We start from the raw sequence: 19,109 nt of genomic DNA on the forward strand, positions 1-19,109 counted from the left end.
CGTCGGCTTTTATACACGAGCCATCGAATGTTCCAGAGAAATCGCTGGCACCCGCGTGTCTTCCAGAAAGTACTACCCAATTCGCGTCGCACATACGATCAGATTACGCAGGTTTCAGTGAGAAGAGACAACGGATGGAACCATCGATAACATTCCACAAAGTTCCAATCTCGCAGGCGCGTCTTGCGCTGAGCGATGACCTTAAATTGTTAGTGGGTGAAATGCAGCCCCCGAGAAAAAGTATCTATGGTATAGATAAGTACACGTGTCAGTGCCCCCCTTTTTAAAAGCACCGTCCCGATGCTACAGACAAGAGCGAAATACGACCGTACGCGCATCGTTGTCGAAGCAGCTAGCGTGGCATGTGAACGGTATCCATACATAAGTAAGCCATGCCTGGCCTTATCGCAAAAGGAGTTGGCATTTATAGACAACGTCGGCGCGTACCGTGGGCGATGGTGGTACTATCTCTTAGTCAGATTTCCGCATCTTTTTGTTCTGGTTTTCCATAGAAACTTCTGTATCAAAAGATAAGTTTCAGTCGGCAGCAAGAGTTCGTGCTCGTCTTTTCTGTGTCCCCTATGTCCTGCTTCGCGCTACACCACTTAGCATTTAGCGATCGATCATTCGAAGGAACCAACTAGCCCCTCCAAACATTGTAATCAAATTTGAATATTCTTTTGACCGAGGAAAAATGTTCGGAAGCAACCTTTGCCTTCATAGTAGGCAGCCTTGACTTTATTGTTATTCAAGAAATTCACCTTCTCTTTAAGAGAAAACAGATCTAAAAAAAAGGGGGGGATGCATCTGACATGTTTACGACGCTATGACAGTTTTTTCTGTTTGTTTCATACACTACCGCGTTTTGTGTTTCCCTGAATTTCTTTTTTTTTTCGCTTCTTTCGACATCGAAGATGAGGGTCTTGCAGCACGAGGGTGTCGAGGCGAGCGTCAATGAGTTGGGCGTAACATCCGGCAGCTGCGTTCACATAGGGGAACACCGGTGGTACGACGGGGTTCCCTCAGCCCTCAACCCTTTCACTCGTTATTACGCCTTCCCTTCCGAATCGCCGACGTTTATTTGTTTAAAGGATGCACACCGTTACGCTTTCCTATTTGACTCCCAGAGCATCAGAGATTACGGGAGGGACGTACGGGGCGTAGCGGAATCGGGCGGGGGAAGTGGGGAGGGTTGTACGTTTTGTGCGTACGTATATGTGCTGGCGAAGCGGCTCCCGGGAGTTGCGTTCAGTCGGAGAAGGGGGAGGGGTTCTGGCTTGGTGGAGGTGGTGGTGGCGGTGGGGTTCGTTTGAGGGGTGCGCGTGTGGAGTAACGCTCTTTGCATAACGACTACACCCTCGCCGGCACCACGCGGTGCGCGCGCGCCGGGGAGACGCCGTTTTCTAATCTCGCGCGCGTGCTGCCCGAGATCCCTGGAATCCGTCGGCCCGCATGACGTGGCGGGAGCCCAGCAGCGCGCAGCACATCGCCGGCGGTTGGCAGCGCTGGCGTCGCCGTCGCGGCGTCAGCACCGTCCTGCTCGACCGCGCCGCGTCGAGCACGCCGCCGCTTCCGAGCGATCGATGTCGGTTTCCCCTCCCCCCGCTCGCTCGCCCCGCTCGCCCCAAGCCACTGGCTGTGCGCACCGCGAGCAACAACATTCAGCGATCGCGGCTGGTAGCGGCCCCCGGCTGTGCCGGGCGAACAGACGACACCGCCGCGTCGACGCAGTGGTGGGCCAGTTGCTGCTGTGCGCGCTATGTAGCGAAACCGTTGTTGGGTTGTGAATCTCGCGTGGCGCGTTACCAGGGGTTGCGGAGTGATCGCTACGTGTTTGTGCCCGTGAAACAAAAAGGGAGCACCAGCTGTGTCGACGCGAAGTGGAACACCGCGAGGAACAGCGCCATGAGGTGAGCCGGAGTCGAAGAGCACTGACCCCTCGAGAAATACAGTTCCGTGTTGCGATTGAATGGGCGCTTTCCTGTGATTTCGCTAGCTTCTCTGTGAAGTGCTAATCCGTATCGCTACCGCAAATGCGAAAGGGTCACTCACTGCTTGGGAACCGAACTAGGATGGCAGATAACGCGAGGGAATTTCTAACCAGGAATGTAGTTGCGTTGAGATTGAATGGGAGCGCTCGCATTCGTTCGCCAGGTTGCGTGTGGAGCGCTACTGCGAACGAGTATCGCTGCCTTGAGTGTGATGGGCCATTTCCTGATTGGGAATCGGACTAGACAGAAGAAATCGTGAGACAAGTTGAAGCCAACGATCGCTGGCAGTTTGACTGCGCGGAGCCGAGCTCCCTGCTTGATTGCAAGGGTGTTGGCTTACGTATTGCAACATGCGTGAATGTTGTTGATGCCACTTTGCGGTGAGAATCCCCCTGCGATTCCAGGGTAGACGGAACGCTCGACCTGCACCATAGGGCGCAATATACAGCCGTGGACTCTTGTTCAAGAGAGACATTGTTCTGTTTGAATTAGATTCAATCAAACTACAGAGCTCCGAGCGTATATCCTCGCTTTCGCGTTGCTTATGGTTTCGGTCCCGTACTTCTTACGTTTGATCTTCCTTTTGTAAGCGCAGATGCGAGCCAATCACGGTGTCGCACATGTTATTAGCGAAAGCAGCCGACCAATAGCGTGGTGGTGGATAGTAGCTACACTGGCGATTAAGCCTATCAATTGCTCCGCGTGCGAATATCAAGCGATATCGCTGGCATGTCACCACATGTCCAGCGAATCAATGTCAACTGACGCGGAAAAAACAAAAAAAGCAAAGCAGTACTTACGAACGAAATGCTTTGTGAAATCGGTCCCTGAAGCTCCCGCTGTTAACACTTAAGTATACAGTTTGATTTACCAGTCTCGTTCTGTGCCGAGCTAATGAAACTCAACGCCACAGCTGGAGCCAAGCTAAGTGAATCGCGCAAACAAACAGGGCTTGAACTCACATCAATAAAAAAGAAATGTTCTTCACGCAAAAAAAAATATAGAAAGGAAGAGAATAGTCGAAATAGGGAAAGAAAATTGCGTTTCCTGTCGCCCCAGGCACGCGGCCCGAAATTGACATCAGCGGTTCTGCGTTTCGGGTTCATGGCCGAGGCAGCGAAGCGCTCGGTCCCAAGTTCACTGAGCGCCGGATCTAGGAGGAAACGAATTTGTGAACTTTTGTTTTCTTTTTTCCATTTCTTTTCCTCGGCGCTGGAGCAGTTCGTTCACACTTTGTCCTCGTGGTTGGCTGCATGTGCGTGGGTGGCATTGCGCCGCGCTGCTTATTTGTCGACGTGCAGGTTAATTAACACGGAGGCGACAATTAAGTTTTCTCCTAACTCTATAGCGCCCCCAAACACCCCTGCACGCAAGATTGAAATTCGTGGCGTCTCAGTGAGGGCTTAATAATTGTTTTATTCATTCAGCATTACCACAGGAGGAGGTCTCGTAGTTACAATACTGTCAGCCCTATCAGTATTTACCAACATAGCAATTAACACAGTCTTAGCACCATAGCGATGACAACGAACCAAGCAAGGTCAACATACAGCAAGTGATTATATAGGAAACAATAAATGTCTATAATGTATGTAGTACGCGAGTAATACAAGCAAATATATGCCGTTGAACTTCGTTATACATAAGACGGATCAGATATTAAAATACCTTCGTAATATTTGGTATTCGCGGTAAGCATATATTCGTTCGCTATACATTGATATCGGCGACAAACGTTTTATTTTTACTTCGTTATACCTGATAACCCGTTATATCCGTCTTCGTTATATCGAGGTTATATAGTTATATTAAATACACCCCGATTATTAATAAGAAAAATCTGGAATAATTTTGGAAATAATGAGGTTTTTTTTTTCGTTTCTCGGGGACGCGGTATGCTCGCCACAGGCATAAGATGTAGTGCGGTGGTGACATATTAACCTTTTGTTATATACAGCTCGCTATTTAAATTCTTTAGTGTTGACTTTCCGGAACGAACGTCTCGGTCGCAGATTTGTAGCCGGTCATTGGTCAGGGCTTGCCGATTTAGAAAATTCGCAAGGATGCATGATTCTCAGAAGTTTTGAGAGATACGTCGCTAATAACGGTCACGAACGGTGTTGGTGACCGTTATTGATTCATTGGTGTCCAGTCTGTAATTCTGCACCTCAGTACGCAAGGAACGTTCTATGGGAAAATAATAAGTGCACCACCGATGAAATTCGTCCTTGATATTGTGGAGGGATATTTCGGAACTGTGTCCCTTGCGGCGGTTAATCACTATTAGGGTGACATGGCGTGAGCATTGAATGCAGCTTCGATTCCACATTCGAAAGATGGCCGCCTATGTACAGAGTAACCTAAAATCAGCTTGAGAAATTCAGGCAAATGAAAGCGTCATTCAATCATTCTCACAATCTGACGTCCTACGGCGCGTAAAAATGTGTCCTTTCGAACGAATCACTCGTTCGGTTCTACTATCAATTTCGTAAGAACTGGTTAGTTATACTCTATAATACCCCATAAGCGTATTCGCGCTCTTACTCGTACATAGAAAATGCGCATGTGCACAGATTCGCAGATGCATGTTTCTACGTCGAACATAAGCATACACGCGAGACGCAAGTTCGCATATACTTGCACAAATGCACGCTTTCAAGCCTGATTTTCGGCAACGTGACGCTCAAGAATTTCTATACGGGGGGCGCGGTATCAAAAATCGACGGAGCCGTTTGGCAGGTCGACCACAGATATACATTCCCAGTAATAAGCTGCTTAAGGGCTGCACAGTCGTTTGTCCCTGTTCACTGCGTATAGTCTTACTTGCGAGAAAGACGTCCGTGCCTCCCCCGTCGGCGCAGTACTAATCAAACCATGTCTCACCAACTGGTTCCATATGGAAGCCTGGTTGAACGCATCACGAACACCTATAGATTTCTGCCTGCCACGCTAAATATGCTGCAGTTGAAAGCGGTGACATCTTTAAGTAACACAAGCGAGGCGCGAAGAATTCGCACTACAGACAGAAACAACTACTCTCAGAACAACGTCTGGTTGAGACTAGCAGACGCCATAGCCTCGACCAGACGTCGCTCCGACGCAGCCAGACGTTGCTTAACCAGATGTTGCTTAACCGGACGCTAACGGCTGCGCTGCGTAGCGCGGGAGGCAGTGGCGGTGTTGCTCCAAGGCTTAACTGCCCGAAATGTCATCTGTGGCGCATATTGTATACTTATTGGTTTGTAATCTTTATCGTTCTTTGTTGGCTCTATGTTATTTTTTACCCTTTCTATAGTGATCTTATGTATAGCGTGTTTTGATGTCTGCGTAGTATTTGTTTCACGGAGTGCTGCTGTCGTCCCGAAATTTCTCCACGGGCCATTAACCACTCCAGTATATTAAAGACAGCCGTCTTTCTTTCTTTTTTTCTTCACAGTCTTATAATCTCTATCTCTACATAATGAAAACAAACTTTGCTTTGGATTCATAACGAATGCAGACTTCTGAGTGGCCTGCGAGGCAAGGCTGCAGTGCTCTGAATCTTAAATAAATTTATATAAGCGCACTGCGCGTTTAGGGTCGTACATTCTTAAAGACACCGCTTTATTAGCTGCAATCCGACCTACAGCTTAAATTTCCCTGGGGATTCAGGTGGAGAGGCTGCAAGCATCCGATTCCTTGTACATTTCATTAGCATACGAGATTCCTCACGCGCAACTCTTCATTATTATTCAACCCGACACAACTTCGACAGTTCTCTTAATTGTGGGGAAGGATGTGAGTGGCGGACATAATACTTTAGACGCGGGCGCATTTTTGAGATAGCAAACTTAAGGATTTCTTCGAAAAACCTAAACTCTGCAGCGTCAGGAAACTGGCTCATGCGCTCACCCCCAAGAGTATACAACAACCTTGATGCCGCCACCATCGCAGCAGAGGGCGACGAGGGCACTGTTGCAGTTTTTAAGGGCTACAGAACTGGACAAGCGGCTGTAGTCTGAACAGATGTTCATAGTGCTGCAAGTGCTACTGTGCTGTGCGGTGACAGTGTGCGGCGACAGCGACCAACTACGGTTGTATGTCTGTGCTCCTTTCTTTCTTCATCTCTATTTTGTTATCACTTTACCTCCACCTCCCCTCTCTCCCCAGCGTGGGGTAGCAAACCGGGTCTTCCCCTCTGGTTAACCTCCCTGCCTTTCCCCTTTCCTATGTCTCTCTTGATGCCGCCCCCGCGCGAACACCACACACTGCACACAACTGGAACGCGCGCGACGAGGAGCCTATATATTAAGAGCGTTTTAATATTTTGGCCGATTAGTACATCTCGTATAGAGAACAGCGCGACACAGGAGGGAATGAAGTAACCGCCCAACGGGGAGCGCTGTGTCCCGAGTTATTCTTTTTTTTCTTTTTTCAGTGTCAACTTGTCGCACTGTTTAACGAAGTCGTTTCGCGAGAGGAATCCCCGCTTTCTTCTGGGCACCAGTGGCCCCTAAAAACTTTTTTTTTCTTTGCCGTAGCGTGTTTTACGTGCGCAAACACGCACACGCGCCTTTACTTTCGCTCGACGTCGGATGCACGGCATCCGCCCGTCGCGGCGAGATGCGTGTACGTGCGTGGCAAGTGGGCGGGTTGCGGTTTTTCCGTTGACGTATGCGTAAGTACCCGTCGTTGTGCAGGCGCCCACTGCGCAGTTATTTGCTCCTGCCTGCGCAAAGCGCAAAAGCGCCAAGTGTGCGCGCTTTAACGCTCGGTCGAGCACCGCACCTTTCCGGCGTGGCCTTTGCACCCCGTATCGTCAGCTACCTGAGCTACTGCTGTCAACTCTGCAAATTCTGCAGCGCGCATCTCTCTCTCTCTCTCTTCTTTTTCTTTCTTTTCTTTTTTTTTTTTGTCGCTGCGCGCGAGAATTTGCAGCCCGGCATCTGCGGTTGGGTTGCCTTGCTCGCTTGTTTGACTGACTTATTAGACAGATTTAGTTGCGCGCTCGCTGACGCGCGCTAACTAGCGTTACCGCTAAGCGGTTTCGTGTAAATCACTATATCATATATGCCGGTCTGAGCGGAGCGGACCGGACCGTATATAAACGCTCGGCTAAACACGCTCTATTAATTGACTGACTGAAGGACAGATTGACCGACTGATCGGGCTTTAGCATACCTGCCGAAGTTGAAGCTACAGCCCTCCGCGGCCACTCTGCGGCTATGGCTTTATGCAGCTGACCACGTGATCGCGGGATCGATTACCTCTGTAGGGGCGTGCGAATGTTGGAAACTTTCTAATATAGAATCGAATATTGTCCTATTTCATTCGGTTCTCGAATTAAATAGACACTACTCTAATATAAGAATATTTTTCGAATACCGTACGTCATCGAGTGTACACATTCAAGCGTGAAATTGATGAAAAAAAAAATGCGCTCACTTTCAACCCATCCTCAGTGGACGTACCATACTAAAGCACTCGGCGTCGCTCACAGAACCAGGCTTTCTAGACTAAACACGATCACTCGCAATAATATGTCCTGTAGACACGACATCCGGCAGTGGGTATTGTTTGGTACTGTACATATAAATGCAGCACCTGCATTTTCTCGCTGGAATAAACCAGAATACCTTTAATTGTAACGTGCTTTATATATGCAATAGAGGCAGCATCTGCCGGGGTGATTCGAACTAGATAAAGAGTGCTTTCTTTCTTCTTCTTTTATATTTTTAGCAGAGTGAAACTGCTATTGCCGCAGACGACACATGGCTGGTTTCGGTCGCGGAGGTATATATATCTATATACGGAGATTATACTGGCCCACAGCTTTAGCTTCGTAAAGTTTACTTGAAAATGCATGACCGCGTACGCTCCGAAGTTGGCGAACAATATGCGTAGTTGTTCCTAATGGTCCCTTTGTGCTTTTAATAAAGCACGCTTTATAATGTACCGTGTAATGATATAAACTTTATATTGTTGTGAATATCGGGATGTGAAAGACGGTTGGATATTAATGGTGAGGAGGCAATATAGGAAAAAATATTCATTATTTGATTCGTAATCGATTCGATCTCAACAAGAGTGCTTGTCGCCTGGGCCGTAATTATCGGCCCAGGCGACATCATCCTGTTGGGGGTGGAATGCAATATCGCTTGCGCATCGTGCTTTGAGTTTGTGTTAAAACACCCCATGTTAAAAATTAACCAGGTGCTTGCAACTATAAAGCGTCTCTCATAGCTTGTTCGTTGCGTTGAGACGTCAAACACGAACGAATAAATAAATAAATAAATAAATAAATAAATAAATAAATAAATAAATAAATAAATAAATAAATAAATAAATAAATAAATAAAGCAAGCAAGTAAGCCCAGAGGGACGTCCTTATATATGACTCCCTACGGATAAATGTTCACTGTCACAGGTTCTCTGACCTGACAACGCGAGAGCTTACTAAAAAGGTGTTGCGCGAATTGGAATTTATTACAATGTTACCTCTATTCTATCGCACAGCACACGCGCGCGCGCACAAGCTCGCAAGGAGACGGAAGCGATATTTGCAGAGACCGCTGCATCGCGCGCGGCGCTTTGATTAATTAGGCATTGCGCGTGCGACGCGTGGCGTTCGCATCTCCGTCCTTCGTCTGGCTTTTTTGTCTCCTGTCGCCTTCGCACACAATTGCCTCCCCTTAAGTGCCGCAATTAGTCGCGCACTTCGTGCATGCAGGACGGCGCACGCGCGCTGTACAATCCTCGACCCATACACAAGCAAGATGCCGTCTCGCTGCTCTTCCGAACGCAACCGCAAGTTGCAGCGGCGAAATGTCGGGTTACGAGCTGGCGACGTGCCAGCCCCAGAGGGCGCGCGCTCCGTATGGCTGCAGAAGCAGTTATCGGCGCCAGCCTCACTCCCTAAACCCCACCGGCGGGGAACGCTTCTTTGCAGCCCCTGGTCGTCTTTCGGAGTTCGGTCTCTTTGCGTGCGCGCGTCTCGTAGACGGAGACGATTGAAAAGCATCCAACGCATAAAATGAAAGACAGAAAGAAAGAAAGAAAGTGAGAGAACCATAAAGTTCCGGAATGCGGCGTGTCTCGTGCCCATCGAAGCGAACTGTCAGCGCGTCCGTCAGGATTGAAGCCCCGTGCACTCCCCTCTCACCGATTCAAGTGCAGTGCAGCCGAGGCTGTAGGGATCGAGTGTCAGCCAATCGGAAGGCTGTTTGTTCCAGGGAAGTGAAGAGGAATACTCGCCCATTGCGCGCTACTGATCGTTTTGCAACGCTTCCTTGGCGCCAAGCGTGGGGCGACTAGAGGCGGACAATGGAGGAGCGCTTCCTCTCGTACTCGTTCCTGATTGGTCCGACGCGATCCATAGCTTTACACTGCACTGCACGGCGTTGGTGAGATGGCGTGCAGAGAAGAACGGTAGTCTTCCGGTGCGGGCCGTGGTTTCGAAGCAGACGGCGCGCGGAGACGTTCTTTCCCCGAGGCCGTCTGCCCCCGAGGCGAGTGACCGCCCGATCGAATCATTCAGTCGTCGACTCGGCGCGTGCACAATTTCAGGGCGTCGTCATCGTCGTCGTCGTCAGTGGGACGCGGCGGTGCTGGTGGCCCGCCTATGAACCGCGCCGGGACAGGACGGGGCCGCCCCGGGCGACTAACAGCGAGCGCGACTCATGTCAGCGGGGTGAGCCAATTAAACAGCTCATGTCCGTAAAGGATGCCATAGGAAGGATGACTCTTTTGCACAGCTTCTTCTTTTCTTTTTGTGATCTGCTTTTATAAAGGCAGAGAACCGGACTTAGTAGCTTTAATTCGACCTCTAGATGATTACGAGTAAGAAAGAAAGGGGCAGTTTCGCCCGAATAGCGAAGCATCAAAGTGCCTCAAGCTGCTCGGATGGTTTTCTAAGAATACGCGGGGGCAACATGTTAGCCTGACGCATCGGGCGAGGCAACTACTGCTCTGCCGCAGAAACAGCGCCCTAGTGGCTATTAAGCATCTCACAACGCGCTTGTTAAGGAGTGCCGCCATCGGCGTTGCAGGCGTCGGACCTCAATGGCGCACAAGATGAGTCAAAGAAAACCGTCAGCGTTTTTTAGCTCGAAGTGTGCTGTCCGTCTGACCACTGTGTGCACCATGGTGTCCCGTGCGCACAGCTGCGCAGCAGGAACGCAAATGGGTTTGTGTGCACAACGTTCATGCAATCAGCGGAAGGCAGGACGCTGTCGTCCCAGGGTGCTATTGCGGACGTTGTCGAGTTCCGTCATGTTGTCGAGTTGCCGGCATACTGACAGCCTCTCTGATTGGCTCTTAAATGCAGTGGCCACAGAATTTGAAAACGTGGCTGAATTTGAGAATGTCCAGAATAGCAACCCTGGTTCCACCGCAGATTGAGCATAGCGCGAGGGTCGGTGGCGTCAGCTTTTCCTTCGCATGTGGCGCTACAATGAGCCAACGAAGTTGCTAAAATTGTCGCTAGAACTGTCGAGTGAACTTCGAATAACGTAGACGATTCTGAACAATACATTATGCAGTAACATGCCGTAAAGCATGTACTCAAACGTGTGACGTTCCTATAGCTTATACGCACCGGTTGGAAAAAAGTCAATTTAGCGGCGGAGTGTAGAGGGCTTTGACATCATAAATACTTTTTTACGAAACAAGGATGATGACAGCTGAAATCCTGCGTTTACCTTCGTGGTGTAAAGCTGCGAATCAAACACTGGTCAAGAGGACACGGCTAACCTGTTTTCACAGCGAAGCTGTATGTGGCTAGCCGATTCGTCCGTCCGTCTGTCGGTCGCCTGTACGCCGAAAACTCCTCCGGCGCAGCCCCACGCGCATGCGCGAAAGAGAGAGAGAGAGATAGAGAGGTGCGCGATTGGCCCACTAGATAGCACAAGGGCTGTTTACTCTGATCAATGACGTCACGCTACCTGGCCCAAAATTTTCATTGACAAGGTTGGCGTGATGAAAGCGGTGACGTCAAAAATCACTGTTGCCTACTCGGGAGCATCCCCATTAAATTCTATGGTTGTCGGGCCAGCTAACATGACGCCATGTAGATCGGATTGAAAATGCCTTGTGCTATCTAGGTGGCGTTGGATTAGCTGCGCCAGTAGTGACGTCATTGCTCGCCATCGCAGCCGAGCGCGCGCGTAGCTGTTTCCCTCCGGCTCCGAAATGGGAAGGCCAGGCGTCATACGAGCTCCTGAGGAGCAGGCAGCTTTCGATCAGCAACTCAGTGAGCAGAACCGGGAACGAGATCGTCTACGCCGTGCCGATTCTGCAGCCCGGACACAAGAACAGGCACGTACAGCCGAGCGCAAGCAGCAACTGCGTACCGAGGATCCGGCAGCCTACCAAGCCGTCGTTTAATGAACCGTCGGGATTAACCCCTGTGACAAACCCCGGGGCCGCACGTTTCAGCTTCGCCGGTTAACCATCTGTGCGGAGTGTTTGGGCGGTGATTTTTTTCCTGGCCCAAATGCGCAATAGGTGAGCGTTAGGTCCACGTTATGCCTGCAAGTTTTCTCGTTTCGGTGGTCGCTAAAGAAGGACTAAGTTCTCCGACATGCGCTTGGTCATCGTTTTGACACGGCGAAGATGATTACGTGTCCTTAGTGCACGTAGAATGGAGCGTTCCCGCTGCTCTACCCACGTGAAGGTTCGATGCGGAATTGATTTATTCGAAATCCGTGAGAAACGGAATCGGTGCGTAGAGATTCGCCAGAACAAGCTCTGCGCCGCTCGGATATGTGTTTTAGCATCTGATCTGTGTTATTCAATGGCGATTTCTAAATCCCACCATAAAATTTATTTCAGTAAGCTTTGGTATGTTAATTTACGTCTATGCTTGCGGACGTACACTAGTCGAACGTATTCAGTAAACATCTGCAGAGTTAAGACCCATTCGAATAGATTTTGTAAATAACAGGAAATCATGCATTTTGTGAGTCCAATGAAAACCCTGTTTCCTTTCGCGCAATCAAGCGCAGCGTATGACCTCTGTCAGTGGAGACCACCGTTGCTTCATCCGGGGTGACAAAGCCCACGCCGCACACTTGCAGCCTTTTAGTAATAAAACGCATTCTAGTAAGCCATTTTGGAAACAATTTTTACGTCTTTGAAGTCGCTAAAATGTTGCCAATTGTACTATAACGTGGTTACGAAAAAGTCGACGTTCGGCAAATAGACAAATCTGGCGCTATACAGGCAAACAAGTAGCTAAATCTGGCAAACAAAAAGAAAGCGGGAATGGCAACATTCGTGAGCGCGCGTCACGTGGAATAGAATATGTGATCCAGCAATTTTCTTTTAATATTCTGCAGTTGCAGGTACTCTTCTTGAACTATGCCTTGAGTCTCGCGTACTGGTGAACGAACTAGTATTTGTTCCTGCTGCTTCTCTCTCTTGTAAATATATGTGATAACTGAAACAAACAAACACTTCGACAACTCCCATATCGGCATCTGCTTGCGAAGCGTGATCTGTTCGTCGATGCACAACCGTGCAACGCACGAAGTGTCGAGCAAATGTATATTTCATAGGACGATCTAGAAAAAAGATGTCCGCATCTCACAATCACGCTGAAATGCTATTGCAAAGGGGAGCGCAGAAGCATTGCGGAAAAAAGGAGACCTAGACAGGAAAGGACGCTTTTTCCCGCAACGCTTCTGTGCTGTCCTTTGCAATAATCACGTCGAACCAACTAGCCTATCTAACCAACTAGCCAACTAAAGCAACTAGCCAACTAACCAACTATTCTAACACTGAAATATGTATCGGCACGCGGCATACCGACGTGCGCGCTTTTCGTTGCTGATGATGTATGCTGAGCACGATGGTGATGATGATGATGATGGTGGTTTATCCGCATCCCTTTTGAAAAGAGGCCATGGCCAAATGTCACCTAGCCTGCTTGAACTAAGCAGGTATGCCACACGCGCTTATTGTTCGAGTATTTTGTCAACATCTCAGCCTTTTCTCTCTTCCTTGAAACTTCTGTATCTACCGTTAGCCATGTCTGTAACGGTTCCGGTCCCATCAATCTGTTCTCTGCCTTTTTTTTCCGCCAAAAGACTTTTAACTTCTCTTGCTTATAGTGGCCGCTGACCGGTTATTGCTTCCATCCGCTTCAAATCCGAGCACTTCTGGTTGGTGGACGTTATCTACGGGTCTCACTTGGTGGATGCCTTCGCATTTTCTTAGGATCTGCTGAGTGGTCTCCGCATTTTTGCTGCAGCACACACATGCCTCATCCAGTTGCGAATATTTTCTCCGGTATGTTTTTGCCCATAGGCAACCAGCTATGGCCTCAAAGAGCAAGGCACGCTTCTTTATGCTATCGTGCAGATTTTAGTTTCTAATTTCTTTCTTGCCTTTCTGGTAAATCTTCATTGAAATTTTTTTCCCTTTCCATCCTTTCAACCAACTTAACGTCTCTTCTTGTTTTACTTTCTTTGTGACTCCTAGTTGCTTATTTACACTTTCAATTACTCTGTACTTGGTTGACAACTGTCTTGACCTCTTCCTTCACGGTGTGTCAGCCCATTTCTTTCCATTCATTTGTCTGAGGTCTTCCTTCAAAACTAGTCTTGCTCTGCGCTTCTATGACTTCAAAGGAAGCCCAAGCGACGTCATCTTGCACAGGCTCATTTTTCGTTTTACGGTGGGCCTTCAAAGCCAGTCGGCCCACCACCCTCAGTTTAATCTCCAACCCCGACAGGTTCTATGATTCATAGCACAGAATTACATTACGTTAGTGCTGGCACCATTACCCTTTCGAAATTCGTCGCACTACCTCATATTTACGGCAGCCTCAAAGTGTTCTATGTTTAATTATTACTGCACTTCCATTTCCCTCCCATTTCTAGATTATCTTGATGGATAATTCAGCAGATTTATGTATGTATTCGCTCGAGTGTGTTCACCCAGGTGCTTATATCGCTTGACTATGGACATGACTTGCTGTTGTATTGGTATTCCGTCATTAATCGTCACTTTAGTAAAGACCATAGTTCCCGAATTCTTTGTACGAAACTTAAGGTTAAATTTTGTCGCTGCATTGCCACACATATTTTTTGTGAATATATCGCATTGTACACTAGTCGTGCTACATTATCCACATACACCAGCCCAGCGACCTTCTGTTGCAGTCGTTGTTCATCACTGATGTAAGAAAAAGAAATAGGGCAACATAACGCTACAAACAACTACTTCCCAAAGCACGCTTAACTGTATTCTTGGATAGCCACATAGGTTAGGTCTCCATCATTTTTTTATAACATTAGGTCGTCGTATAGTATTTATAGCTCGTCGTATAATAGAAGTACAGTGTGTAGAAATCCGTAACTCTGTATCAAAAACAGATATCGCACTGTTGTAAAGTGCATCTATTAGAGCATCTAAAGCGGACAAATTCGATATATGAATTTACAGCTTACGAGAATTTGTTAGAATGATTACGAGGGTATTGTAAAACTCCTACTCACATATTAGTGTTATATTTAAGGGATGGGTATATTACATCATATTTGTCTGCATTAGACGTATTATTAAGTAAGGTTTACATAATTATGATATCGCTTTTTTCATGGCTGTGTTACAGAGTTGTAAACTAGATAGCTTTTGAAAAAAAATTAGCGATCTCCAATAATTTGTATTACACAATCAACGACGTAAATATGGAATCCACTTTCAGCTGCCACTACATACAGACTTCTTTCTTTTAAATGCAGGAAACATAATCAAATTTCGGCGTAGTGGTTGTCGAGAAAAAGTGATATCTCCGTCCCCGTGTATTTTACATAGGAGCCCGCCGCACTAATGCTTCCTCTTCGCAGCTTCGCTGTAAAAGAGGGTGCAGAGCATGGTAATGCAGTGTAACTCCCGTCAGCTATCGGTGACATTGAAGTGCTAGTTGTACTCCAGCGTAGCGCGGAGCCACGCCACGCACGGGGAAGTTCCGCTACGTTGTCGAAAAGTGGATGCTCATGTAGTCTAGCGTCTGGAATACGTCCTATCTCACACCGAAGCGAAGCCGCAAGACCGGAATTCACCGCTCGCCAGCTTGGCTGGCCTATACAGTTCACGTACACTCTTAAGCAAAATTACACCCTTTTGCCAGACAATGATAATCGTCATCTGTCTTGTCCGCATTTCCTTTCTCTAACGCGGCGAGCCCGGTACTGCCCAGCAACGAACGGCATGTGCGTTATCGGCATGACATAGCATTCCCGACGGGAAAGTAGCGGCCGCGGTGTTTTCGAGAAAGGAAACGCAAGCAAGGCAGATGACGATTATTGTTGTGTGGCAGAGATACACCCCGAAGGGTGTAACTTTGCCTAAGAGTGTACACGGAAGAGAGCGCGCTGAGCACCGTGTACTTATACTCCGTTCCATACATAGCGGTCAACGCTGTGGAGGCTAGAGAGACTTCTTGCAATGGCTTCGTTCGAACTTGAGTATAGTTGGGTGTTTTTTGACCGCAACAGTGGCTGACTGTTGTTTATATATGGGCTCAGGGTTGAATGAAACAAGTCTTAACCCTTAGAAACAAACACACTGCGTTATATACGGCCGCCAGTGCGTTCTTTGAGATCAGCTTTCATTTTTATTGTCCTTTTCATTCTTTTTATTTGCAACCCGTCGCCGGGAGCATCATGTCCATGCTCGCGCGAGCGAACGCTGTTTGCTCGCAGCGAAGCATGGACGAAGCATTGACAGAACGCGAGGAGTGATAACTTTTCTTGACCGAACTTTTTTTGTAGCTTCCACAGCGTTGACTGCTAGGTGTATATGGAACGGAGAATAGTACACTCTACCCTCTCAAACAAAATTACACCCTTTGGGTCGTATCTTGCCACACAACAATAATCGCCACCTGTCTTGTCCGCATTTCGTTTCCTTAACGCTATGAGCCCGGTACTTCCAAGTCACGAACGGCATGCGCGTTATTAGCTTGATACAGCAGCTCGACAGGAAAGTAGCGAGCGCCGAGTTTTCAAATCGGAAATCAGCTTCCAACAGTCACTAGAATTTAACGTTGTCTCTCAACTGCAACAAATTTCATTAAAATTGGTCGAGTGGCTATCTCAGAAAAGCATTTTTGCGTTTTGAATGTATTTGAATAGGACGCGTTGGAGTTCGGCCCGAGCTAAAGCTTCCTTTTAATTTGTTCTTCATTAGTGGCAAACATTAAAGGCATATAAAGCGACGTTGCATTGAAAACTGTTACCTTAAAGGACGGGAAAGAATCTCGGAGAAGTTCACCTTATTTATATAGATGTTATTGTTGCCTGTAATTCTAATTAAATATCTAGAGAAAAACCTTCACACCAACCAGAGCTAGCACTGAGGCTTGTCGAGATAGCGTATGTTATCAGAGCCAGTTCGCGTAGCTTCATGGACACCGATGCTCTGGAGACAAACGTTGCTGGACTAGGTTCAGTTTTCAAACTCCGGTGACTGCTTGTACCCTCCACCGATTCTCGCATCTCGTGGCGCTGCTGTCGCACTTTGCTTAGGGCTTTAACTTGGCTCGGTCAGCACGGCGCGGAGGGGGCGACGAAGCACTGTCCGTTGTTTATCTGTTTTGGCGCGTTGTATACATGCGTGTTTTGCTGCAGTCTCGGTGCATTTTTGCGACACCCTTGTTCGTTTTAAATGCCGTGTGCGTTTTGAAGAGCTTACGGGCCGTAGCATCCAATTTTATTTGGTGACGCGAATGCATATTTATGCTCGTCCCTGCAGCGAGAACCTACTTTGAATGTGCAAGTCTGCTCGCAAGCGAGCAAAGCTCACGTAGGTTTCAACATTGCACTTGTCTGATGAAAGAAATAGCGCTAGCTTCATTTGTTTTTCATACCGAAATGAAGTGCTGAGAGTGTGTATATACCATACCGTGTGTCCCAGGTAACTTCAGCCAGAGGTTTAAAATATGCGAATGCCGCGTAGCTGGACACAACCAAGGTAATGTTGTTTGCCGTCGCTTGGAGATATTCAAATTATTTTTAATCCACCTAGTTAGGTAAATAATTAAGTTATTGATTAATTATATAGGTAATTTTCATTGAAATTTTTTCATCCATTACTTAATCGAGGAATTCGTTAATTCACTAATTATTTAATTCGTCTAGTTAGGTAATTCATTGCCACCACCAAAGGTCGGGGCTTCAACTCTCACCAACGACCGTGGGTTCGAGTGCCTTAATTAACCATATATTAATTAACTTCGCCTTAATTACCACGACAGTAAGTGGGTTCGACTCCTGCCAATGCTCGTGGGTTCGAGTGTCGTAATGAACTCTATCGTAATTAAACCTGTGTCTTAATTTCTCTCCCTTGATTAACTTCGCCTTAATGAATATCAAAGGTCATGTGTTGGGCTCCCACTAAAGGTCGTGGGTTCGAGTACCTTAACTATATCTTAGAAACTGGGCCTTAATTAACGTCGCCCTGATTGACACCAACGGTCGCGGGTTCGGAAGGTTCCCCCAATGGTCGTGGGTTCGAGTGCCCTAACTGTATTTTAATTAACGGTGCCCAATTAACTTCGCCTAATTGACTCTGCCTTAATCCACGCTGCCTTAATTGGCGTCGTGAACTGCCTCGATTGGTTCGCTTGGGCTCCCGTGATTTTTTGGACCATCGTTTGGTCGCGCTAACATCGCCTCATGAGTGTTACCATGAGTTCGCATTAATAATTAGTTAGTACTAAGCTGCAACAGCTGATTACAACTACTAATCAACTACTTAGAGCTACTCATCAGCAACAGCTGATTAATAGATCGCAGTGGACGGCCGGGGCTGCTGCGGCCCTGGACTAAGGACTCCACAGTGAACTCTGGTGCAGCGCAGCAGCATTTTCACAGCTACGTAAAGTTTTTTAACCAATCTCCTAAACGCGCGAATATACAAACATTTAAAAACGCATCGGTGAAAACACTTGCTGAGTACGTAAGTTGCGAAGTCGGAGGACCCGAGCCCCTTCACCAACGCAGAGCTGCGCCTGCGTAGAGCTACCTGCGGTGTTCCCGCTGTTAGATACGGGACCGTTTCCTGAGCCTACTTCGAGTTCCCAAGACCACATCAAATCGCACCACAGCTAATTAAGGAGCGCAGAAGCACGGATACCACATTCCTGAGGCACGGCACGTGCAAACAAGTTGGCGGATCCCACTTCGTGTGCAGCCGGTGGAGCTATTCACTGCTTGGCTCTTCCCGAAAGTGAAGCGAGAGCCTGGCACTGTGGCGGGTAAAGTGGGTCCCGAAGCAAGACGGCTGTAATGCGCCGTGAAAACCTGGCGGCGTCGCCCCCATCCATTTTTTGTGACGGCGCAATGCAAGTCAGCAAGGCAAGACCGCAGGGAGAAGGAAGCCCTCGGACAAACACCAAGCAGCGACTCTCTTCGCCGGGTGTGACTCCATCGCACGGGCGCCTACCATTGGCCGAAAATGACGTCACGTGAGCGGGCTCTCCCATTGGCCGAACGTGACGTGTCTTCGAGGCACCGAAGGGCTTAAAAGACGCAGACCGAGAGCAGCAAGAGAGCTTTCCTAGAGCATTCCCTTGATTCATCTCTTTCGAGCTTCTTGCCACGGGCCGCAGCGTCCGAGTTGCTGCCGGCCCGTGATGACTCTACGACTGTTAATTGACTCTCACTGTAGATAATGTATATAAACCTCCCAAGTTTTTCATCCCGACGTCCTCCTCAACTCCTACACCGCCTTCTGGCGGCAAATCAAGACACGGGAGCACCCGCGATGTACGGCGCCTACGGAGAGTTCAACAACTGAACCTAGTCTAGTAACGTTGCTTGAGACATAATGGCATGTGGTTATATGTTAGCGACTGTGGACTCGGGACACTTCCTTCAAAACGTGCCATGTACAGTCGCGGACAGAATAAAATGGACCACGGGATCTCCGAAAACGTTCAATTCCCGAGCAACCTGTAGCATGCAGTAACCAGTAAAACTGCCCTCGACAACGTTGTTAGCATATTCTAGTCGAGGTCCAAAATGCAAATACCAGATTGCGTTGTGAGGTTGCGGAGATATTCAGCTTTTTCTTAGATTTCATGGTCCATAATATTCTGTCCGCGACTGTACGTATTCAATGCTTCATACT

At 48.0% G+C, this 19,109-nt stretch overlaps 1 protein-coding gene across 1 annotated transcript in view; it reads left to right on the forward strand.

Moving 5' to 3' along the window:
• The first annotated feature begins 1,661 nt into the window (after positions 1-1,661).
• The window catches only part of LOC126528134 (FYVE, RhoGEF and PH domain-containing protein 2-like), an 80,515-nt gene continuing 63,067 nt past the window's right edge, over positions 1,662-19,109 (forward strand). Inside the window, exon 1 of the mRNA XM_050175993.3 lies at positions 1,662-1,910. The gene's annotated coding sequence lies outside the window, so the exon portion shown is untranslated. The remainder of the gene's footprint in view (positions 1,911-19,109) is intronic.

Source organism: Dermacentor andersoni, chromosome 9, assembly GCF_023375885.2.
Source record: "Dermacentor andersoni chromosome 9, qqDerAnde1_hic_scaffold, whole genome shotgun sequence".
Taxonomy (NCBI): Eukaryota; Metazoa; Arthropoda; class Arachnida; order Ixodida; family Ixodidae; genus Dermacentor; species Dermacentor andersoni.